This window comes from Sus scrofa, chromosome 10, assembly GCF_054392235.1.
Source record: "Sus scrofa isolate SSC_HxYL_T2T_F1_AM1 chromosome 10, Sscrofa_HxYL_maternal_Yorkshire_Landrace_v2.0, whole genome shotgun sequence".
Lineage (NCBI taxonomy): Eukaryota > Metazoa > Chordata > Mammalia > Artiodactyla > Suidae > Sus > Sus scrofa.
This window is the reverse complement of record NC_139392.1, coordinates 29,641,613-29,667,106: the sequence shown is the minus strand read 5'-3', so window position 1 is coordinate 29,667,106 and position 25,494 is coordinate 29,641,613. Positions and strand designations below refer to the sequence as shown.

The window sequence follows — 25,494 nt, the reverse complement described above, 5'->3', positions numbered from 1 at the left end:
TTTCCGTACTCCAACTTACTGACTGCTACACTCTTCTCTGCATCTGGAGATTCCTCCGGTTCGTTTGATCTTTCCCCCGTGTAGGTGACTTTCCAGGGTGCGGGATCCCTTTCTCCTCCGCAGTTCCCTTTCGGGAGCGCCCATCCCACTCGGATTCACCTTCTCTCACTCTCCTCTTTTCTCCCGTTCTGCCCAATAATTTCACGAACTTCTTGCCGTTATTGGAGTTTAGGTTCCTCTGCCAGCGATTGGTTGCTGTTCTGTGTGAGTCATTTCTTCTGTAGATGTGCTTTTTTTGTTGTGTTTGTGTGAGAGGGCGAGCGTGTCCCCCTACTCCTCCGCCATCTTGTCCTCCCGTATCGGATTTTTCTTATTCTTTAGCTCACCTTTAGTCCTTTACCCTAAGGAATAATCATACTTTGCATCTCTGCAGAAAGTTTTGTAGCAACCTAAGACTGTAAAATAAGACTTTGGCTAAAAAATGGTCTGTATCAATAAAACGGAAATTTATGTAGTGATGTATAATGATATTTTAGAAAATAATGTCAGGTTCATGATGCATTGTTATGGAAAAACAAAGGTTACAATAAAACACTATGTAAAGCAAGACCTGTTATTTTAAACATACAAATCAGAAAATAGAGGCTAGCATACAGAGAAGACTAGAAAGAAATTTATCAAAATATTAATAGTGATTATCTATGGGTAGTGGATTTCCTAGTATTTTTTTTGTTTTGTTTTCCCTGTGCAACTAGATATTCCAAATGAACATTATGTTATCATTATAATTAATAAATTATTAAAAAATGCTGCCTTGAACATTGATAATATTTATTTGTGACAGTGTTATTTTACTGTTAGCTTATTTAATATTCTACTGTATCTTTTGGCTCCTAAAGTAACTCTTCCTTGAGAAAGTTAATTGAGCTGTTAGGTATGTAAACTTAGTATCTCAGGCTGTGTATAACTTCAGTTCAGGTCCTTTATATTGGTGGGTAAATTTAACCTTTGATAGACTTATCTATTGTCTTACTCAAAGTAGTTTCTTCAATAAAATTAGAATTTTCTATTTTACTTTAACCGATCATTTGGGAACTAGAGTAAAGTAATCCTTACTGAAGTTATCTTTAATTTTACTTTTCTAAAAGGAGTTGAATAAAGTCACTACTCAACTGGCTCAGGTCACTACACATTTGCAGGATAAGCAAGAATATGGCAGTCAGGTGAAAAGTCATCTTAAAGAATATAAAGAGAAACATCTCTCTTTAGAACAGAAAACTGAAGAATTAGAAGGTCAAATTAGGGTTTGTATAAAAGAAACTGAATTTCGCCATATTTTCTGTTCCTGTAGCAATGTAATTGATGACTCAGATGGAATCTAAGATTTCAAACTTTCAAACAAAGGTTAAGCTGTGATGTAAAAGTTTTAAAAATTAAAAAAAAAGAAAGATTTCTCATCATGGTGCAGGGGTTAACAAATCCGACGAGGAACCAAGAGGTTGCGGGTTCGGTCCCTGCCCTTGCTCAGTGGGTTAAGGATCCGGCGTTGCCATGAGTTGTGGTGTAGGTCGCAGATGCAGCTCGGATTCCATGCTGCTGTGGCTCTGGCGTACGTAGGCCAGCAGCTACAGCTCCAATCAGACCCCTAGCGTGGGAACCTCCATATGCCACGGGAGCTGCCCAAGAAATAGCAAAGAGACAAAAATAAATTAAATAAATAAATAAATAAATAAATAAATATATAAATGGAGTTCCCATCGTGGCGCAGCAGAAATGAGTCCAACTAGGAACTATGAAGTTTCAGGTTCAATCCCTGGCCTTGCTCAGTGGGTTAAGGATCTGGCGTTGCCATGAGCTGTGGCGTAGGTTGCAGATTTGGCTTGGATTTGATGTTGCTGTAGGCTGTGACATTGCTAGGTGTAGGCTATAGCTCTGATTTGACCCCTAGCCTGGGAACCAAAAAAAATTACCTGTGCTTTTTCTTGTTTGATTTTTGAATTCCATCTTTACTTTTAACTTCTTTGTTAAAGGAGGGCTTTTGCAAATAGCAGTTAACATATATACTGGTTCCATGGTATGTGTAAATATTTCAAAGAGACAGCCAACCAGGGATCTACTCTGTAATTATGAGGAACTTATTTTTTGTTTTGCTATATCATTCCTGTCTCTTTCCCTCTTTATTCCAGTATAATATTCAGGGATGGCATATTTCTTCCTATTTTAAACTTTACATTTATACTCTTTGGGTTTTGTTTCTAATTTAATATCATTTAAATTTATTATAATTTACACTATGGTAAACTTCTTTCTTTAATACAACTCCAGATGAAAGTTTGGAGCTAAAGAGATTAAGTGGCTACACATATGAGAGAAGGATTTGACCTGAGTCCCTTGTCCTTTAAATTAAAACTGCTGTAAGTTAAAAATTTCTCAAGTTACTATATATATAAGTTATACCTCCACTGTCAGATAAAGCACTTCTGTACAACTGTAGAATCCTGGGCTTTGAATTTGTATACATCCACATCCACATCAGTATAACGTGGAAGAAGAAAATTACATTTTCAGATCTTCTCTGCATTCCTTTTTTTATTTTCTTTATGGTCAATAACATGGCATGACAAATTACTCGACATAATGGTTGAAAAAAACAAAAAACTAATTTTTTAGATGAAGGCGTCTCATGAGAAGTCTATTTAAGTATCTTTTAAAAATAGTTATTTAGAACCAATAATATTTATTGTAACCTATCACAACATTGGATATTAGATATTTTTTCTAATCATTGTTTTAGGACGTATTCCATCTGTTACATAGAATTAACATAGTTACATTGAGTGTCAAATATAAGCCTTGAGTAAGAACTACAGGTACCTAGATTGGCTTATAAAATATTTAGGGCACAAAATTTTTTACTGCTATACAAGAAAATGTCTTGCTCATAGATTTTTGAACTATGTACTTAACAGTTTGACTTTTTTTTGGCTTCACCTATGGAATGTGGAAGGGCCTCAGCCAGGGATCAAACTTGCACCACCGCAGCAACCTGAGCTGCAGCAGTGACAATGCCGGATCCTTAATCTGCTGAGCCATTAGGGAACTCCTGACTTTTGTGAATTTGTAAAAGTGCCCACAGTTATATCTACATGAATGACACAAAAATCACACTGTGAAGAACAATGATCTCTAGATGAAGAGATTGAAGAAGCAAAATCAGAAGTTTAATTGGTTTTATGTTTAGGGTCAATAGGTGTTAATGAGAAGGATGACATGACAACTGCATTTTAGTTGTGAATAGTTCTAATTATCTCAGTATTATTAACTGTGATTATAAAGGAGTACATATTTTAAGTGGGCCCATGTGTGAACCTGTTACTTAGTTTTTTCGGACTTTAGTTCATAAATTTTACGCAGGTAACAAATATACTTATTTTAAGTTTTTCTCTTAGAGTTAATTTTGAAAATTAAAAACTCAGTGACTGCTTCTCCTATAGGAAGCCTGCTGCTAGGTTTTCTTAAATATTCCATGATAAATGGCAGCTTTATTCAGTGAAAGCTTCAGAGTGTATTTTTTATTATAACAGATATTTTTGGCTATTTTTGTGTGTTATGTCAACACCAGTTTGAATGTAAACAAAAGTGGTATAATGTTATAGTAGATAATTGACATTAAAGTTGTTATTATATTTCTTCAATAGAAATTGGAAGCTGATTCACTTGAAGTTAAAGCAAGCAAGGAGCAAGCTTTGCAGGATCTACAACAGCAAAGACAACTGAACACAGATTTAGAGCTTAGAGCTACAGAATTGAGTAAACAAGTTGAAGTGGAGAAAGAAACATAAGCTTAATGACTTAAGGGGGAGCATTGTAAACTAAGAATTAACATATTTTTAAGATTTCAATTTTATCATCACATCTTTAAGGATTTACTTGATTCTATAAACTGCTTATATTAACATGAATAAAAATAAATCCATATAATATGGTTAAATAGGAGGGCTTGTTACCAGTCACATTTCAGCAGACTTTGTCTTTAAATGCCAAATATTCCATTCCGACTGTGTTGACGGACTTGATCTGTGGCAAGAGCATGAAGATTTTTGACTCTCAGTAGTAAAGATGGAAGTTGGGTGCGTGGGAAAGTTACCTTTCAGAGAAATGAAATAAAACCCATCAATAATTAAGTTGTTTTACACCTTCATGGTTGCATCCTTGTTTTGGGAGGGATGACAAAATTTTTTTGTTCTCATATCTAGTACATTGGGTCCTGATACTGTGAATTTGAGGATATACAGGTGCAAATGGCATTTCTTCTCACTGATAACATCATAGTTTCCAGTGCTGACGTTTGGAGAGTACACCTGATCCTTTGTATCACCCACTAACTTGGTTGTCACCTCTGGAAGCCAGTCATGTGTCTTTGAAGGTGACCTCTGAGTTGCTTCTTGTTCTCTTTCCCAAGGACACTTATGGGATCAGTGGTTCTTTCCACTTCTACTAAGGTTTTTTTTGTTTGTTTTTTTGTTTTTTCCCTTTATACGAACATTTCCTATGTTGGGTCCTGCCTTTCTAGAGTACTACCTAAGAAAGGCAAGCTAGGTAAACATATCTAGAGTTTGACTAAACCCTCAACCTTGGTTGAAAGGCTCAGCCCACATAACAGGGCACAGGGCCCACCTTTCTCAAGGGCCACTGATGCTATTCAAGCCCACCAACTTCCATCTTATATTTTCATTCCTCTGCAGTTTAATATATTTTCAAATATCTTTTGTGATTTCTTCTTTGATCATGGTTAGTTAGAAGTATTTTGTTTACTTGTCAAATATTTGGGATTCTTGTAGATATCTTACTGTTACTGGTTTCTCATTTAATTTCACTGAGGTCAGAGAACATACTCAGACTTTTCAAACTGTTTTATTTAGGGCCCAGTATATGGCTTATCTTGGTTAATTTTCCATGGGTACACATATGTGTTGTTGGGTAAAGTATTCCATAAATATCAATTAGGTTGAGGTAGTTGATAATATTGTTCTAATCTTCCATATCCTTGCCATTTTTTCCCTTCTGGTCATTTCTATCAGTTTCTGAGAACGGAGTGTTAAGGTTTCCCAGATCATGTGTGGTTTTTTTTTTTTTCATTTTGATTTGTTTTGTTTTTTTATTACTAAGTGACTTTAAAAAAACAGCTAAGTTTTGCAGTCACTATGAAGGCCTTTATTTCTATTGCTGTCTTTGATTCACATAGTCATATGATTTTATAATAATTATTTGTGGGAAAGTTAAATAGCATAGTGAATAAATATATCAAGTCCTAATTTCAAGGTTGCTTGACATGGATTTTAATTATATTAAAATGGTAAAGTAATAATTAGTACAATGACTTTTCTGTTTAGACCTTTAAAAATCAGTGCGGTACAGGATCCTATGAATGTAGTTCACTTTTCTAGCTACTTTTTAGAAAGTAAAAGTAAGTTTCTGGGACTAAAAGTTTGAAATTTTCAAGGTATATGTGCAGCTCTGGTATTGTATTAATACCTAACTTCAGTTATGTGGCTGATATAGCTTTTAATAATCTCTCTTTAACATATTGTTCAATTTATAGTAAGTACATTGATGGTAAAATACACTAGAAAGAGGATACATTCTAGAAATACTACTTTGCATCTGGTTTTATTTTCTCTTTAGAAACTTGTTGATCTTTAATATGTGCTTTTCCTTTGATATGCATATAAACATAATTGTATTCATTTTATGAAAAGAGAAGTCTTTAACTCTTACAGCAATATGTGCATTTCCTTATTCTTATAAATTTTTACTGATTTAGCTACAGAAAGCATTTTTTAAGGGGCAAATAATAACAAATCTCTTACATAATCTGCTAGGTTCTAAGATTACAATAAATCTTTTGTCCTTCCTCTATCTGAAATGAGATATTCTTCTATTTTTTTCCTACTTACCTTATGTGTTTTGAAGTTTAAGTCGTTTCAAAGATATAATGTGTTTTATGTTTTCAAGGAAGGAGGCAAATTTCTGTATGTTCAGGGGTTAATAGGTTCTTTAGAGTACAGGGAAAACTTTTCTGGCTGTCGTAGGCTAGGTTTGCTCTATGCACAGTTTTCTTTGGGGATTAAGTCAGGGGCGTTAGATGGTCTTGACTTTACCACTAATTTATTTACTTGAGGTAAATCTTCTTTATCTGTTAAATAGTCAGAACAGATGTTCTACGGCATTTTTTTGTGTGGTTTTATTATTTTTTGACTAAATTTTTTTTGCTTTTTTTAAAAAAAAAATTACAGTTAATTTATAATGTTGTACCAACTTCTGCTGTACAGAAAAGTGACCCAGTCATATACATGTATATATACATACACACACACGTATATACATATTACTTTTCTTATATTATCTTCCAAGATATAGTTCCCTGAGACTTGATATAGTTCCTGTGTTATACAATAGGACCTCATTGCTTATCCATTCTAAATGTAATAGTTTGCTTCTACTAACCTCAAACTCCCAGTCTGTCCCATTTCCCCTTGGCAACCACAAATCTGTAAGTCTGGGAGTCTGTTACTCTTTTGTAGATAGGTTCATTTTGTGCCATTTTTTTGAGGGGGGAGGGGCTGCCCATGGAGCTGCTGGGCCAGAGATCAGATTTAAGCTGCAGCTGAGACCTATGCCTCAGCTGCACCAATGCTGGATCCTTTAACCCACTGTGCTGGGCCAAGGATTGAACCTGCATCCTACCAATTCCATTGCGCCACAGTGGGAACTCCTGTGCTGTATTTCAGATTCTGCGTTTAAATGAAATAGGGTATTTGTCTTCCTCTTTTTTCTTAATTTCACTTGGTATGAGAATCTCTTGTTCCATATGTGTTGCTACAAATGGCATTACTTCATTCATTTTTATGGCTGAGTAGTATTCCATTGTATATATGTACCATATCTTCTTAATCCATTAATCTGTAGATGGACATTTAAGTTGTTTCCATGTCATGGCTATCATGAATAGTGCTGCAGTGAACATGGGAGTGCATTTATCTTTTTGAATGAAAGTTTTGTCTCGATATATGGCCAGGAATAGGACTGCTGGGTCATATGGTAGTTCTGTATTTAGTTTTCTGAGGAATCTCCATATTATTGAACCTCCATGGTGGTTGTACCAATTTACATTCTCACCAACAGTGTAGGAAGGTGCCCTTTTCTCCACACCCTCTCCAGCCTTTGCTATTTGTAGACTTACTAATGATGGCCATTCTGACTGGTGTGAGGTGGTACTGGCTTGATACATTAAATTATTATTTTTACTTCTTAAGGATACAAAAAAGTTTAAAAAAGTAATAATTTATTTTGAATGGTAAATTAGAGGTGATAAATTATGCATTATTAAATTTTTTCTTAAATAGCATATCCAGTACAAAGTTGGATCTACAGAAGAAATCTGAAGCACTTGAAAATATTAAGCAAGTGCTTACCAAGCAAGAAGAAGGAAAAAAAATCCTTAAACAAGAAAATAGAAAATTTAAGTCAAAATGCAAAAATGCAGCAGGAAGAATTGAATAACAAAATTCAAGCAGCAGTGACAGAACTACACAAAGTGAAGATGGAGAAAGAAACTCTAGTAACAGAGCTTTCTGGAGCAAAAGAGGAATTATCAAAAGTTTCTGATTCTTTGAAGAACTCCAGAAGTGAATTTGAAAAGGAAAGTCAGAAGGGAAAAGCTGCTATATTAGATATGGTTAGTTGTTTGTATTTACTTTTTTTTTTAAGCAGAAGTGATAATATTTAAAATGTACTGATTCTTCTGCCTAATTCATATTTGACATTTTCTTTTTTGCTTTATAGGGCCACACCCATGGCATGTGAAAATTCCCACAGGAGGGGTTGGATTGGAGCCACAGCTGCAGGCCTACAACACAGCCACAGCAATGTGGGATCTGAGCTGCATCTGTGACCTACACAACAGCTCATGGCAATGCCAGATCCTTAACCCACTGGGTGAGGCAAAGGCCAGGGATCAAACCCGTACCGTCATGGTTACTAGTTGGATTCATTTCTGCCAAGCCACAATGGAAACTCCTAAAAAAAAGATTTTCATGTTACTTTTATGTTCCTTTCTGTTTGGAGAAAACATCTATCTGTACACATTCCCTCTTAAAGTATATGTGATTATTTTTATTTATCATTTCAACACTTTCTTTTTAAGAATTTCCTTGCTTCCTTTTTTTTGAAGCATATTATTCTACGTTTAAAATAGCATAATTTGGAATTACCTGGTGGCTCAGGGAGTTAAGGATCCAGCATTGTCATTGCTGTGGCTTGGGTCATTGCCGTGGTGTGCATGGGTTTGATCCCTAGCCAGAGAACTTTTGCACACCACAGATGTGATCAAAAAAACCAAACCATATCCACAACCACATAAGTTATTTAATTTAATTAATTCTGTGACAAAAAATGTGGCTTCCAAACCAAAGTTTTCTAAAATCTTGCCCAAATACTATCTAAATTATTTATTGTGACTCTTGGTTGATGATTGAAACACTTAGCCTTTTCCTGTTCCTCCTTCCTTACTGCTATAATACTTGCCTGTTTTTATTAATGAAATGGGATTATTTTGTCCCATCTTCAATGATCAGCAATTCTGGTTTATTTCCTTCTAACGACCTTATAAGCTTGTAAACCAAAAGTCTTATTTTACTACAGATATTTTCGGCATAATATAGTTTCCATTTTTTTAGGAGAAAACCTGCAAAGATTTAAAGCATCACCTTGAAGTACAGATAGAATGCGCACATAAGGAACAGAATGAACTGAAAAACTCACTTGAAAAAGAGGAGCTAAGATTTTCTTTTTCTGTAACAAAATATGTTATAGCATAATAAGGTATTTATATTTTCAAAATATTTTCAGTGATAATTAGGTCAAAAGAAGGTTTATTTCATTTGTGTTCTACCCACTACTAAAAAGAGTTAACCTAGTTTTTGATAAGAGGCCTAAAATAAAAGTAGTTAATTAAAGATGGAAAATTGAGTAATCTAACTATAGAGTTATAATTAGATAATTTAGATTAAGGCAGACTACTATGGATAAAAAAAAGTCTTGATAGGCTTTCCATAGAAATGAAATTTTAAGGGCAATTTCATGGACATTGATATTAATATATTTGATAATGGTTGTTTAACAATGAAGAGATTTGTTGGCGTTCCTGTCATGGCTCAATGGTTAACAAACCCGACTAGTGTCTATGAGGATGCAGGTTTGATCCCTGGCCTCGCTTCGTGGGTTAAGGATCCAGCGTTGCCATGAGCTGTGGTGTAGGTTGCAGATACAGCTTGGATCTGCTGTTGCTGTAGCTGTGGTGGAGACAGGCATTTACAGCTCCGATTTGACCCCTAGCCTGGGAATCTCCATGTGCCACAAGTGCGGCCCTAAAAAGACAAAAAAAAAAAAAAAAAAAAAAAAAGATTTTCTGTGGTTAATACTTCTGTTGTTCTCCATCAAAAGAAGCAAGAGTATAATATACATTAAGCGAGTATAGTAATATGTTGCTATTTTTTCTGAAGGCATACCTCCAGCAGCCAGAGTCCAGGCATGTAGCTTTCTAGAGATCTGATTTGATAAAGTAGTGAAACCTGGTCCTGACACATCTGTAGTGTTGTGTTCTGGTTGTTGCTTGAAAGAAGACACCTGTGTTTTAGATGCCAACATGTAACTGGCAAAATTATGGTGGTTTAGTGTATAAGTTCTGAATCCAGATTGTCCAGATTTATATCCTGGTTGTGCCACTTAATAGCTGTGCTGTCTTGCCTTGTCTTAGGCTGACAACTTGATCTCTCTGTGTTCCAGTTTTCTCAGTAGAAGATAAGGCTAATAAGAGAATGTTCACTATAGAATTATTTTGAGAAATAAATTGGTTAATATATTTCAAAGTGCTTAGAAAACCAGCTTAACAAAATAAATGGTCAAATGTTAGCTATTACTTTGTCATTGGTTATCATAACCAGTGGTACTTGTTAATCATTATTGTTATACTACCTGATTCCTGCTTTGCACAAAATATTTCCCTTTGTGTTGGAGATAAGCTGAAGCACTGAATTTTTTTCAAAAGTTACTCAGAATACGGTCAAATTGCTCAAATTATGTTCATAGTGAAATATGCATAAAACATGAAACATGACCTTAGCTAGAAATGTCGGAGAATGTGTAGTTCTCCTTGGCCACAGAGGAACCTCTCTTAGCTTCTATATGATGTCTAATTTTGAACAGAACTATATCCTAGTAGATTGTAAAAAGAAGGTATTAACAAAATATTCCTCAGATCTCTAAATGACAAATTGTGTGCGGTATAGTTTAGTTTCATCAAATACTAAACATATTTGCCAAAATTATTTTGGTTTTATTGCAGTTAATATGAAGCTATCCTTTCTGATGGTGGCTAACAGGCTCAGGTAGCATTTGCATATCCTTGAAAGGCAGTAGACATTTCAGCAATCTAGAGATGAATGCTGTTTTTCCCTATGTTATGATGTAAAGGAATAGTCCATTTCCAAGCTCTATCCAAATATATAAGTTAAAAAGGAAAGGAGGATTAAACAAATATTGAAGATTAATTCAGCATGCCATCTAATAGTGCATAGTGTCAGTCATGAAAGCTCTGTGAGGACAGGGATTTTTCTTTTTTTGTGGTTTACTAGTGGATTGTTTATGGCCATCAGACCCAGTAGTTTCTACTTAGAGTAGTGCTTAGCTTGAAGTAGGGTGAATGGATAAAAGAATGCTAAACAGATTTTTATTTTCTTTTAGACTTCTCATCAGTTGAAATTGGAGTGCAATTCAATGCAGGGACAACTAATGCAGGCCCAGAAGAGTTTAAAACAAAAGGAAAAAGAAGAACAACGACTTCAGGGTAACAGAAATGAGTTAAAGCAACTGACTGAACAGAAGAAAAAGCAAATTGAAGCACTCCAAGGAGAGATTAAAAGGTAGTGATATTTGTTTTCTTTTTATGGGAAGATAGTGATATTTGTTTTCTTTTTATGGGAAGATAGTGATATTTGTTTTCTTTTTATGGGAAGCAAAATTGTGCATTGAAAATAGTAACATGATAATTAACACAGATGAGGTGCAACAAAGAAAAATTTATACATGCTCAAATTTTTTGAAGTTAAAATACACAACTGTACTTCTATGATTGACTAAGTCTGGATTTCCATTCACTGTAATCATGTTGTTCGATAATTCTTATAACACTAATCATTTGTTTGATAGACAAAACTTTTTGTAAAATAAGATACAACAACATTGAGAAAAATGTATAAACATCTCTAGTGTATTAGAAAATTTTAAAGGAATTTAGCAATAAATTATCCTTATTAAGGGAAATAATCAAGATAAAAAATCACAATGTGAGATATATTTATATCTACTATAACGTATATAATGTAGGTTTCATATGGTTATAATTGTTTGATACTTTTAAGTTAAATCATAATGGTTTTTATTTCCAAACCTATGATAAGTTATTATTAAGCATCTGTTCTTCATTCTTAAATATGTTTTAATATTTGTCCAGACCAAGAGTTGATAAAAGTGGAATGAACTTAGTGTTTGAACAAAATGAGGTTTTCCTCATGGTTGTTCTATGTTAATTCATGCAGGGAGAAGGGAGATATAAAATCCTTAATATGTAGAACCAAATACTTCATAGCATTAAGAGCTGGCTTGTCATATTACTAGAGGAAAAAAAATAACCCCACAAATACATTCTTTTATGTGGACCTCTGTTTTACAACCATTATTATGGCTGCTTTACAAAAGAGTAATTTTCTAATGACCCTTTATTCTTTTTTTGTGTGTTATCATATGTAATCAGAAGTCAGGATATAATTATCACAATATGTATTTTGGTTTATGATTTGATATCTTGAGTTCATTTGTTTTTTCAAAATCCATTAGCCTCAAGAGTTCCCATTGTGGCTCAGGGGTTAAAGAATCTGACTAGGAACCATGAGGTTTCAAGTTCGATCCCTGGCCTTTCTCAGTGGGTTAAGGATCTGGCAGTTGTGGTGAGCTATGGTGTAGGTTGTAGACGAGGCTCAGATCTGGCATGGCTGTGGCTGTGGCATAGGCTGGCAGTTGCAGCTCCAATTAGACCCCTAGTCTGGGAACCTCAATATGCCTTGGGTGCAGTGCTAGAAAAAGACAAAAACAAACAAACCAAAGAAATCCATTAGTCTCATATTAAAGTATTCCTTAGATCATTTTTATAGCACCTGATTTAATAAGTAAAAAGTCTTAACAACTATTAGCACATTTTCTTTCTTTTAAATTACTAGCTACAACAAGATTTCTTCCAGATTTATGGTTAATGTATATTTCTTCTACTTTGCATGGCTTTACTAGATACCACCTTAAGAATTATGAGATTTAGAGGAAGTGTTGTTATCAGTAGTTGTCTTACATGGGTCTGTTAAAACAAATATACCATAGACTAGGTGGCTTAAAACAATAAGCATTGATTTCTCAGAGTTCTGGAGACTGGGAAACTTAGAATAAAGGTACTTGGCATAGCTAGTGTCTGATGAGGGTCCACTCTGGCTTGTAGACAGCTGTATCCTGATATGACTGAGAACAGTTATCTCATTCCTTCTTAGAAGGGCACTAATCCCATTCACAAGGATTCCACCCCCATCATCTAATGATCTCCCAAAGATCCACTTCTACATACCATTACATTGGGGATCTAGGCTTAAACGTGCATTTTGGAGACATTCATTCACAGTAAGTAGTTCACTTATGCTAGTGCATGGATGCCAGAAAAAGGGACACAATTTTTAACCCTGAGGGAGTGCTGGGTGGATGTCCAGTCTCTAAATTAGTTTTGGAATTTGGAGTAACTAGAGAATCATTGAGAGGCAAGAGTAGTTTGGCTTTATTGAGGAGCAGCATAATATCCTGGAAAGAAGGTAAATTTTAGAGTCAGGCAGATCTGAATTTAAATTTCATGTTATACGTATTATTAGGTTTATGGTCACAGGGAAGTGATTCATCTTTCTGAATTAATATAATGGGGTCATAGAGTTGTTGTCTACTCTGCCAGTGTCATGTTGCAAACAAAATAGTTGTGGGATAGTATATGGAAGTAGGCAAGCTGTGATCCAAGACTGTCAGTGCGCACGGCAAACCACACAGTGATGGTCTGTGGAAACTTATTAGTGGGCCACAGGGAAATAGGAAAAACAGGGATAAAGTTTAGGGTATAGATGTGTATGTGTACATACACTATATATAAGACACACATGCATATACTTCCTTTTTTTTAATGTGATTGTTTGGGAACCACTGAACAAGGATCCAGCACGGCTGTAAGTTATCGGTTCCTACAGCAACTTTATTTGAAACCTAATGTGGGAATACAGATTGAATAGGATATGGCCCCTATTCTTAAGTAGCTTATAATTTAATGAGGAAGCTGGTATGTAAGGACAAAGAAAATTGTAATAAAAAAGAGAAAAAAATAGAGCTCAGTAGAAGTTTTGGCTGGCTTTTTAGAGGAGCTGGCATTTCAACTGGATCTTTAAAGATGATTATAATTTTGAAAAGTTAAAAAAAGGAAGAAGGAGTTCCCATTGTGGCTAAGTGGTAACGCACCTGACCAGTACCCATGAGAATTCGGGTTTGATCCCTGGCCCTGCTCAGTGGGTTAAGGATCCAGCATTGCCAGAAGCTGTGGCACAGATGCGGCTTGAATCTGGTGTTGCCATGCCTGTGGTGTAGGCTGGCAGCCTCAGCTCCGAATTGTCCCCTAGCCTGGGAACTTCTATATGCCATGGGTTCTGCCCTAAATAAATGAAGAAAGCAGATATTCAAGGAGGAAGCAATACTAGCAAAGTTTTTGAAACTTAAAAAGATGTCATTATAGGAGGTTCGCTATTGGAATACATGGTAAGTGGAGAAGTGAGGGGAGATAAGGCTACAGAATTGGGTGAAGTAAGATCAGAGTAGATGGATAACTGTTTCTACATTAAATACTTGATATTGGAAGGTTAAAGGTTTTTAAGAAGGGGGAAATGTGATCATACCTGTTTTAGTACAAAAACTGATCACTGTGTGAAGGGTAAATTGCAAATGACGGACCCTCCTGTATTCTCCTTTGGAATGTTGGATTTAATTCCATTAAAATAATTATCAAACTGTTACATTGACCTGTTGTTTTTTTTAACCTACCCACTAATAAATTTGAATTTCCAAAATCAGAGAACTGTGTTTTCTAACAAATAAGCTATCAGTGATTTAAAAAGAATGAATGGATGAATCAATGAATGAGCCTGTCATTTGGAGTTGATAAAATGAAGGTCCAAATATAAGCCCCAGAGGGCAATGATGATCATTGTTAAGACTTTGTAGAGTACTTTGGTGAATAAAGAGAAAGAAATCTGGATTTGTGGGGGGGTGATGTTAAAGTAGTAGTCTACCAAAAAAAAAAAATGCAGTATAGTCTTCAACATGAAAAATAATGTCATAATGAAGAATCATTGGAGGGGATATGGGGTATTATCTGATAATGTATGGGTGATCAATGCCCTTTCCCCCCTTAGGCATCCCCTTCCCCACCATCTCCCAGCAATCTGCTTCCTAACTCAGTTGCACCTATCTCTTTTTATTTATTTTTTTTGGCTGCACCCATGGCACTCAGAAGTTCCTGGGCCAGGCACTGAATCTGAGCTGCAGCTGCAGCCTATGCCACAGCTGTAGCCATGCGAGATTGCTTCACCCACAGCACCACAGTGGGACTCCTCTATCTCCTTTTCTTATTTCCCAACTTCCATAATCTTTGTCCAGGTTTTGTCTTATATGGACTATTATAAGATCCTCTTAGTGGAGTTTTGGGCTCTATTTGTCCACTTCCCATCTATTTGTCATTCATTCATTCAAGAAATATTACTAGGTATGTATTTTATGCCATGGGCACATTTCTGGGTGTTGGAGATGTGGCTGTGAGCATACAAGTAACCTGTTCTCATGGATTTACACCTTCTTGAGGGGGGAAGAGGCTTCACAAAAGACAGTGATGGATTTAGCCCTGCTAAAAGGCTGGGTGATCAAAGAAGCTTCTCTGAAGAGGTTTGAGCTGGTACATGAAATACACGAGCCATACATACAGTGCTCAGGAGAACAAGTACAGAGATCTTTGGCTACAGCAAGCATGGTAGTTTCTAAAAACAAGTATAGTAGGAGAGAGGAAGAGTCATATGAGCTGAGCTCAGCGAAGCAGACAAAGCATAAACATGCAAACTTGTAGATTATAACAGAATGATATATTTTATTTGAAGGACAATTAGAATCAATTAGGAAATTTTGAGCAGAAAATGATGGGATATGACTGAAGGGAGATAAAGGAGCAAGCAAGGAGGGCACTGAAAAACTATTGCAGTAGTCCAGAAAGTCCATGATGATGGCATGAACTAAAGTGTTACAAGTGAATGATTTGGAAGTGTCTTTTGGAAGTTAAATCATCAGGGCTTGCTGATAGATTGGATGGTGAGAGATGCTGGAAAGAAGAGTCAGGAATAACTCTAGGTTTCTGGCTTGTGAAGGTGGATGGATGGCCATATTTATTGGGGGAAATAGTAGCTTTTTGAGGAGGAGGATTGTTGTCAGGAGTCAAGAATTCTGCTTGAGGTAGATATCTATCAGTCAGTCAAGGGAAGATGTCTGGGAAGTCCTTTGATATAATGAGCTCAAAGTTCAGGCAGAGGTTGGAGCTAGAGACTTAAATTCAGAAGTCAACTGTAAATAAAGTACTTAAAGCTATGAGTCTAGTTAGGATATTCTAAAGAGAGACTGTTTATAGAATAAAAGCAGCCTAGGGATGGAACCCTGGGGTCTTGTACTACAGAGCGATCAAAGGCAGTAGTAAGAGATTTTAGGAAGGAAGAATAACCAGTGAGGTAATAGGTTAACCTAAAACACAAGATGTTTTGGAAACCAGGTTCAAGAAATGTTTCTAGCAGGGACCATCATCAGCTATTTTAAGGACTGCTGGAATGTTCAGTAAGATGTGGACAAGAACATGAATATTGGATTGTGGAACAAAAAGGTTGCTGATAAATTCAACAGCAGGTTCATGGAAGTAGTAAGTTTATTTTAAAAGCCAAGTGCTTCTTCTCATACTATACATACATATCTTCTAATTACATCATAATTTGTGCACATCTCTTGAATCTTCTTAAAGACTGAAAACAAGTTTAGAGGAGTTGGACCTTTGCAGGATTTTCATTTCTTTTTCTGCCTTGATGTTAATGAACATGCCCTTAGAAATTTCTTGGGTCATTCTTGAATTTTAGGGAGCAGAAACAATACACTTGAGCTCAGTAATGGCTTTGAAATTCTTTCATGCAGAAAATTCCTCTAGTTCAACCTTAACTTTCAGCATCTTCTAAAGCATGCATAGCACTCTATCTTCCATCGGAAAGTAGTTGTTACTCTCAGTCTCCTGAGACCTTGGTACTTGACACTTACCAGTGAAAATATTTTTTTCTTTACTTAATTCTTTTTTTAATTGGGACTTGTCAGATTTTGTAATTCTTTAATTTTGTATTTCTAAGTAAGATACTCTTTATTACAGTAGAATTTTAAGACATAACTTTAGTTTGTTCTCAGGAATCTTAGTTATTGGATTTCATTCTGTATTTGTAACTGGATTTTTGTATGCATACTGTTTTAAATAACTTGTATGTTTCAGATAGAACTTGAGAATAAACTACAGCAGCAGTCAACACAAGCAGCACAGGAACTTGCAGCAGAGAAAGAGAAAATATCAGTGTTACAAAATGCCTATGAAAAAAATCAGGAAAATCTAAAGCAGCTTCAGTCTGATTTCTATGGGAAGGAATCTGAACTTCTTGCCACAAGCAAGATCTCAAGGTATCATAAAAACTCACTATGTTATTGATAAATATTAAATGATTGATCTGAACCCAGATGGGCAGGGAATGTTAGTATTTGTGGAATATCATACTTGTTTTCTTTTGAATTATTTTTGGAGAAATATGCTTTTTAAAAAATAAGTTGTGGGAATTCGTGTCGTGGCTCAGTGGTAACAAACCCAACTAGTATCCATGAAGGTGAGGTTTTGATCCCTGGCCTTTCTTAGTGGGTTAAGGTTCCAGTGTTGCCATGAGCTGTGGTGTAGGTCGCAGATGCAGCTTGGGTCCCGTGTTGCTGTGGTGTAGGCTGGCAACTGTAGCCCTGATTTGTCCCTTAGCCTGTGAACTTCCATATCCATGGGTGCAGCCCTAAAAAGGCAAGGAAGAAAAGGAAGGAAGAAAGGAAAAGAGAAAAGAAAAAGAATTCTACTGCAGTGCCTTGGGGAGGCATGGGTTTGATCCCTGGCCTGGAGCAGGGGGTTCAAGGACAGCTGCCACTCAGATTCAATCCCTGGCTTGGGACCTTCCATATGCCATGGGTGTGGCCATTTAAAAACAACCACAAAACCCCATACAAATGTATCTTTTAATAGTGAAACAATTTGGAAATATGTTAACTGTCGTATTAGCTTATCAAAGGACTTTGCTGCCTATGTAAAAACAATAACTTATAAAGGACTGCTGTTAGAAAATCCAAGGAGTTTTCAATGTAAACCACTTGTGAAAATGGAAGCAATTTTATTGTTGCTTCTCAAGAAAGACTGACTTTAATTTTATGGATTTGTTAACTTCCCAAGACTATTGGAATGCATAATGGTTAAAATCGGGAGATTATAACTCAAAGTAAATTTAACCTTAATTATCTAAACATATCTGGATACCTTGTCCTTGGCAATACTATTTGATTAGATAAAGTATCATTAAAATGAATGATATACAAAAAAGGTAAATAATTTTTATGTAGCATTAAGTTATCAGTTCTCTACAGGAGATGGAACATTTCTATTCTCTCAAAGAAGACTTAGCCAGTCCTCTTTTTTGTCGTGGTGAAATATTATGCTTTTTGATCCTTTAATGTGTATGGTTTTTTGTTTGTTTGTTTCTTTGTATAAAGTGCCTTATTGACAAATTTTGTCAAATCACAGAATATTTATAATATACATAAATATACTATGTTTTATTCATAAGCTGTTTTAGGGAAGGCTTTATGAAGGAGGTAGGACTTGACCAGGTCCTGAAGGATCTAAGAATTTGAATACCCAGAGTCCTGAGAGAGATCCGTTCACTCAGGGGCACATTTGAGAAAAGGCGCTGCAGCAGGAACCAGCAAAGCTGGGAGTCAACATAATTGTCTTGCCAGAGTGATGGTTGGTGTCTGGAAGTTTAAAAGGTTGGGTTCAAATTGTGAAGTATCTTAGATGCCTAGCAGGGATGACTGGAGTTTATATTTGGGGGAGAGGAGAAGAGTCATCTAAGCAGAGGAATAAAATGAAAAAAAAAAAATTTGTAGGCAACTTAACCTGGAAGTTGTTTAAAGACAGCTTAGTTTGGACCTGAGGTAAATTAGTGCCATGGAGATTAAAGAGGCTGTCTCCCTTCCTCCTCCATAAACTCCAGCAGTCTAGGTGTGAATTGATTATGACTGGGGTTAAAAAGGTTGGAACAGAAGAGATTAATGGGAGAGAGACAATGAAACAAAAAGGATGAATAACATATAGGTAGAGAGGAGGTGAAGGAATTGTTGGTGACTAATGATCTGACAAAGAAACAGGAGATTGGGTAAAAGAATTTTCATAGGGCCAACAATTAGATATTTTATATATATCAAGTTCAAAATCAACAAGTTGTTTTAAGGAAAAAAATACCACCTCGACATTTAGAAAGCATCTTACTTGCTGTATTCTCTAAGTAGCTTTAAATTACTATTTTTTTTCCCTTTAGAACACTATTGAAAGTTGGGGAGGGTTGGTGGAAGAGTTTGGACTTTATCCTAAAAGAAGGAGGATTTGCAAGGATTTGTATTTTATTTAGGCCAATAACTGGCAGCAGGATAAGGATGGATTGTAGGGGAACCTGGGTGAATGTGGGGATGAGACAGAGGAGACTGTGCCATAGTCCAAGTGAAGATGATGGTGGCTTGAGCTGGTAGGAGGAAGGATGGGAAATGCAGATGAACTGGAAGGACTATTTGGTGACAGAGAAGATGATATCTAAAGACTGACTGTAAAAGATCTACAGAAATCACACTTTTTCTTCATATGTATGTTATTTACGCATGAGAATAACAACAAGTCTTAGATCTTTTAAATCAGTATTTTTTCATTAAGCCAACTATTTTTGTCTAAAATGCTATGTCTTGTTCTAATTTTATACCTGAAAGAATGCAAATGTAAATATGGGAAGAAGAGAAAGACAGAGGGCTAAGGCTGCCATGGAGTTTTACAACTGCTGAGAGGCCATGAATAGATCTTTCTTCCAAAGCTTCCTTCTGCCTGTGAGACTGAAGCCCTGCTTGGCTGGTGACAGGCCTAATGTTTGCACAATAACAGAACTGTGACTGGATCTCAGCTCTTCTGATTCATGATTCTTTTACCATCATTTCACTAAATTTTTTTTTAATAGAAGTATTGACATTTAATTCCTTCCAAAGTGAGAAGTTATCTGAACTACTTAATAAAAGGAATTCCTAGGAACATTCAAATCAAATTTATAGGTCAGAATAAAGGATGGTTATTGGCCATTCTTTTGCTTCCGTGATTTTTTCAATTTTATGATTCTTATTTTTTCCATTATAGTTGGTTTAGTGTTCTGTCAATTTCTCCCACACAGCATCGTATTTGTTAAATAATCTTGTGTACAAGAGAGAAAAGGAAGAAGTTCAGAACCATGTAACATGACACCCAAGTCAGGGGTGCCATCTGTGGGCATGTGGTGTATCTGGACACCAGTGAAATGCAAGTCCGGCTGGCTTGATCTACGCCTTTAGCCCCATCTGCTGGATTATTAATGAAATACTAAAGTTTGTGACTGGGTATTCCAAATTGGCCATGCTGTAGGTTATTCTTTCTTGTCAAGAAAGTTCATAGAAATGGAATTTAACTATAGATTTTGTACCGTGAATGAAGTGAGAATTCTAGGATAGTAAGTTTAAAATTAAATATAAACCTTGTTAGCCTAATACTATTCCTTATATCATTTCATCAGATATCAAGAATAAGTAACAACTAAAATTTCTAAAATTTTATTTTGAAAAAAGAAAAATTTTTGGACCAAAAAAAGCTACCACAGAATAATGCAGAAATTCCTTTGTGGCTACACTACTATGTGTTTAGGGTATTCCAGGATCAGGTTTGGTATTTGTTCTACTCAGGAATTTGCTTATTCTGGTGGGAGTCAGTGGGTTAAAGTAGCCCCAGTAAAACCACTAAATGAGAGAAGGAGTTCTCCAACGTAAAAAGATCCTGAGCAGATGAAAATATCCTGGCCTGCAGCCAGGAAAAGGAATATATAGCAGTGTATTGCTGAATGACACAAATGAATATTTAGAGGCAAAGTCGAAGAGTATGTCTTGGCATCTTCAGAAAATAGTAGCACAGATTTTGAGCTTGATTTTAAAAGATTTAGTCATTAGGTTTTTGTGAGAGTTTACAATGTTATAGGCAGCTATTTAAACCACAGGCATTTTGGAGTTTGTATATTATCTTGCTCAAGGGCATAACATACTATCTTTTTAGAGTGTACTGCTTTCTACTGTGCATATGTTAACTGTTATGTTTCTATAGAAATTTACTAAACAATGACATATAATAATCTGGGGAAATTTTTTTATAAGTCTGTGAAAGAGACGCTTTCTCTAGCATAGGAGGGCTTGATTTCAAACAGGAATCAAATTGGAAACCAAAATAAACTGATTCGAGAACTGAAGACTGCCAGGACTTCTTTGGAGCAAGATTCAGCCAAGAAAGAAGAGCAGTTGAAGGAGCAGTAGAAACCACTACAAGATGTTCAGAAAGAAAAGGTATTTTATTTTCTAACTAAATCTAGAATCTTCAGAGTTACAATGGCCATAGAGATCATCTAGTCAAACCTCTTAACCAGTAAAGGCATCACCTTATATTCAACAGCTAAGATGGGCATCAAGGTTATAAATAAGAGACTCTTGGTGACTGTAATTCTAATCCTAGGAGGTTATTCTTTACAGCTTCCTTGCCATTTCTTATTGCTCTTTTTAGTTATACAAAGGAGTCTGTTTTTTTATATCATAGACCCTTGGTTATTCAAAAAAAGATACTATAGCTCCTCAATTATTTCTCATATAACATGTTATCCTCTGGATATAGAAATCAGGTATGAAAGGTCTAGGAATAATTGAGTGTGTTAAGAATTCTTAATATTAATAACCAGCTTTTTTCTAAGAGGAAGTGTGGGTTTATTTTATATAAATGATGCTAAGTTATAAAGTTGAAAGTACTGGTTATATGACCAGTACACATAATGATCAGTTATATTTCTATATAAAAGATAAATGCAGATTCTAAGAAACATTTGATTTTTGGTTTCATAACTGAGATCATGTATTTCCATCAGTGGATAGAATATTCTTAAGTGTACAATTTATGAAGATATTTGTGTGTGTGTGTGTGTGTGTGTGTGCGCACTTGTATGTATATCTGTTAATTGTGCAGTTCCTGGAAATTATCTTCAACTAAAAACTAGGGGGATGTTTTTGTGGGGATGGGACCGGTGAAGCTGGAATGAAATTTATGACTTATGCCACAAGTTTAGAAAATTCTGACAGAACTATAGTTTACAGGCCTTTAATTACAAGGGCATGAGATCATGCAGCTCTTGTTTTAGTTTTGGTTCTACTTCTAATAGATTATTGAACTTTTCTAAGCCTTTGTCCCTTTACCTATAAAATGAGGATTAAAAGGAGCTATGTGGTATAGAGATTAGATTAGACATATAGTTCTCCTCTTTAGGTGCCTTATGTAAAGATAGTGAGAGTAATAATATTAATAAGCATAAGAAGGTGTTTTAGCTCAAGTTTGGCCAGACACTATTTACTTTATAGTATTAACTATTTAGTCCTTATAACATTATTATTGTTCATATTGTATAAACAAGGACACAGGAACAAGAGAAGGTAGGTAATTTGCTCAAGTTAACTTAGGTTAAAGGGGCAGAGACAGTCATAAACAGTAGCAGTCATTTTTGTTAATTTTCAGTTAAGTAGTTAAAATTATTTTTTTAATAAGTTATTTTTCTATAGTCACTGAAAAAGAACTAGTAAATGAAAAATCTAAATTGGCAGAGATTGAGGAAATTAAATGTGGACAAGAAAAATAAATTGCTAAATTGAGTGAAGAACCTAAGTCTCACAAGCAAGAAAGCATAAAGATATGTGAAGATAATCATTGTTTTTCCTCTGTATTTTTTAGTGCTTGTTAAAAAAAAGTGTATATATATACACACACACACATTTATTTATTAAGAACATACTTTGTGGGAGTCCCCACCATAGCCCAGTGGGTTAGGAATCAAACTGCAATGGCTCGGGTTGCTGCAGAGGTGTCAGGTTTGATTCCAAGAGCAGTGGGAATTGCCTTGGCTTAGGTCACAACTGCAGCTCAGATTCAATCCCTGGCCTGGGAACTTCCATATGATGTGGGTGCAGCCATAAAAAGAAAAAAAAAAACATACTTTATGCCAGGAACCATTGTTTTGTTATTTTTGACAAATATTCTTGCTCTCAGTGCTTTTGTGTTGCAGAATATCTATACATATATTGAAACTGTTACTTCTGTTTTCAGATGACTAAATAATGAGAAGTAACCCTAAAAATTTAGATTTTATTGAGATGCTAATCAAGAAAGCTATCAATTAAAAGAATTATGTGCGTTCCCATCATTGCTCAGTGGTTAACAAATCCAACTAGGAACCACGAGTTTGTGGGTTCAATCCCTGGCCTCGATCCGTCATTGCCGTGAGCTGTGGTGTAGGTCACAGATGTGGCTCAGATCCTGTGTTGCTGTGGCTGTGGTGCAGGTGGGTGGCTACAGCTCTGATTAGACCCCTGGCCTGGGAACCTCCATATGCTGCAGGAGTGGCCTTAGAAAAGGCAAAAAGACAAAAAATAAAAGAGTTATAGATAGCAAACTTCAAAATATCTAAGTTTAGAATTAAGATTTTAAGAGATTCTGTTTTTATAATTGTTTTTCTTCCTAAAATACTTAAATCTCTTTTTTTTTTTGTTTGGGGCAAGGAGTAGCAAATTTGTTAGGACTGAGAAGATTGTGTAGTAGTGCCCCAAAGAACCATTTCACTGAAGGTGGAATTTAGGTGGTATATATACACAATGGAATACTACTCAGCCATAAAAACGAACGACATAATGCCATTGGCAGCAACATGGATGGAACTAGAGAATCTCATCCTGAGTGAAGTGAGCCAGAAAGACAAAGACAAATACCATATGACATCACTTATAACTGGAATCGAATATCCAGCACAAATGAACATCTCCTCAGAAAAGAAAATCATGGACTTGGAGAAGGGACTTGTGGCTGCCTGATGGGAGGGGGACGGAGTGGAAGGGATCGGGAGCTTGGGCTTATCAGACACAACTTAGAACAGATTTACAAGGAGATCCTGCTGAATAGCATTGAGAACTTTGTCTAGATACTCATGTTGCCACAGAAGAAAGGGTGGGGAAAAATGTAATTGTAATGTATACATGTAAGGATAACTTGATCCCCTTGCTGTACAGTGGGAAAAAAAGCAGATGAAAAAGGAAGAAGTTGAACTGAGGAAAGAATTTATGGAGAAGGGAGCTAAACTGGTCAGTAAGTTAATGGTGGGAGGTGTGTTTTTTTATTTTTTTTTTAAGGTACAGTTCATTCCTAATCATGTGCCAATTGCTGCTGTACAGCAAAGTGACCCAGTCATCCATATATACACATTCCTCTTCCTGTAGTATCATCCATCATGTTCTATCCCAAGATTAGATATAGTTCCCTTTGCTGTACAGTACAATGGGAGGTTTTGTAATTGATTTTGTAAATTAATTCAGTGAGAGAGGATTTTTCTACTTAAAAGTTATAATTCAAGTGCTCAACTGACACTTTACTGTTCAATTTAAGACTGATCTGATTGACTTAAATAGCTGACATGTGATAGGAAATATAATTTTTGGCTTATGTAAGTGAAAGTTCAGTAGAACATAATTAAAAAAAAAACAAAACCTTTTAGTGCCAGTAAAACAAACTAACCTCTAACTATGTAGTCTGCGGTAGATGGCATGAACGTTAGTTATATTGAACTCATTTTTTTGGTCACAGTGAATGCTGATAAGGGGAAGTGGAGATTTCAGTTGGGAATTGTGATGACCAATTGTGTGACCAAAAGTCTACTTTCCCCTCCCTAACTTGCGTGTGCCAAATGGGAAGCATCTGGCTTTCCTCTAGTGAATGAGGTCCAAATAGCCCCAGATAACTTGACTGTGGAATGTTTTCATTGAATTGCAATTTCAGGTTCACACAGTGATTTGAAGTATTGTGTTTTTGGCATGTTGATGGAGACCAAGGGATGCATGTGTAATTTAAGACATAAGAAAAGTCGAGCTTTATCTCCAGGGCACCTTGCTATCCCTGATTATGGTTATTCTTCTGCTGTAGTGGAAAAAAGGAAAATCTTAAATTGATTTACTTCAGCTTGATTTTATAAGAAACCTGCTGAACATCATTTCAGCATTGTGGCCTTTAAGCCAGTTCAAAATACACAGATATTTGTGGAATCCATTCTACTAGTGTCTTCTTTCCCAAAGAAGTAGTAGTAGTTATGCAGCTGGTATTTTAAATTCGACAAATTTATTTTTTTTACTTTATTTTTGTAATAGATTTTTTTTACTCACCGTTTTTCCTATTCTCAGCATTCTGAAAGAAAAGAAAAAGAAGTAGCAGTGCAGAAGCATGAGGAAAACTAGGCTAAACATACCATGCAGATAGCTGCATTAAATGAAAACCTGGGCACTGTAAAGAAGGAGTGGCAGTCCAGTCAGCAGTGAGTCAGTGAGCTCAAGAAGCAGATGGGGGAGTTCCCGTCGTGGCTCAGTGGTTAACGAATCTGACTAGGAACCATGAGGTTGTGGGTTCGATCCCTGGCCTTGCTCAGTGGGTTAAGCATCCGGCGTTGCCATGAGCTGTGTTGTAGGCCGCAAATGCAGCTGGGATCCCCCGTTGCTGTGGCTTTGGCCCTCCATATGCTGCGAGGTGTGGCTCTAGAAAAGAAAAAAAAAAAAAAAAGCAGATGGATGACTTAGAGGGAAAAATCATGGTATTGGAAGCAACAGTTCAGAATAATCATGATGAAAGAAGGGCACTACCAGAAAGGTGACTGATGTCTAATAAAAATAATTTATTTCCATTCTAAGTGATAAAGACTTACATATTGCACATTGAAAAAAACTGAAGTCTTGAGAATAGTGCTCCAACAGGTATTTAAGTAGCCATTTAGAAACTACTCATTACAACAGATGGTTGAAATTCATGTATTATGCTTCAGACTG

General features: G+C 35.8%; 1 protein-coding gene across 17 annotated transcripts in view; it reads left to right on the top strand.

Moving 5' to 3' along the window:
- The window catches only part of LOC146398906 (uncharacterized), a 130,349-nt gene that overhangs the window by 63,924 nt on the left and 40,931 nt on the right, over positions 1-25,494 (top strand). For 13 of the 17 annotated variants that reach the window (XM_084980783.1, XM_084980775.1, XM_084980770.1 and 10 more), the window contains exons 2-6: positions 7,407-7,738; positions 8,739-8,883; positions 10,804-10,982; positions 16,745-16,926; positions 20,811-20,946. The gene's annotated coding sequence lies outside the window, so the exon portion shown is untranslated. Of the gene's footprint in view, positions 1-7,406; positions 7,739-7,845; positions 8,884-10,803; positions 10,983-16,744; positions 16,927-20,810; positions 20,947-25,494 lie in introns of all 17 variants that reach the window. The other 4 variants (XM_084980780.1, XM_084980781.1, XM_084980771.1 and 1 more) reach the window with 2 other exon arrangements.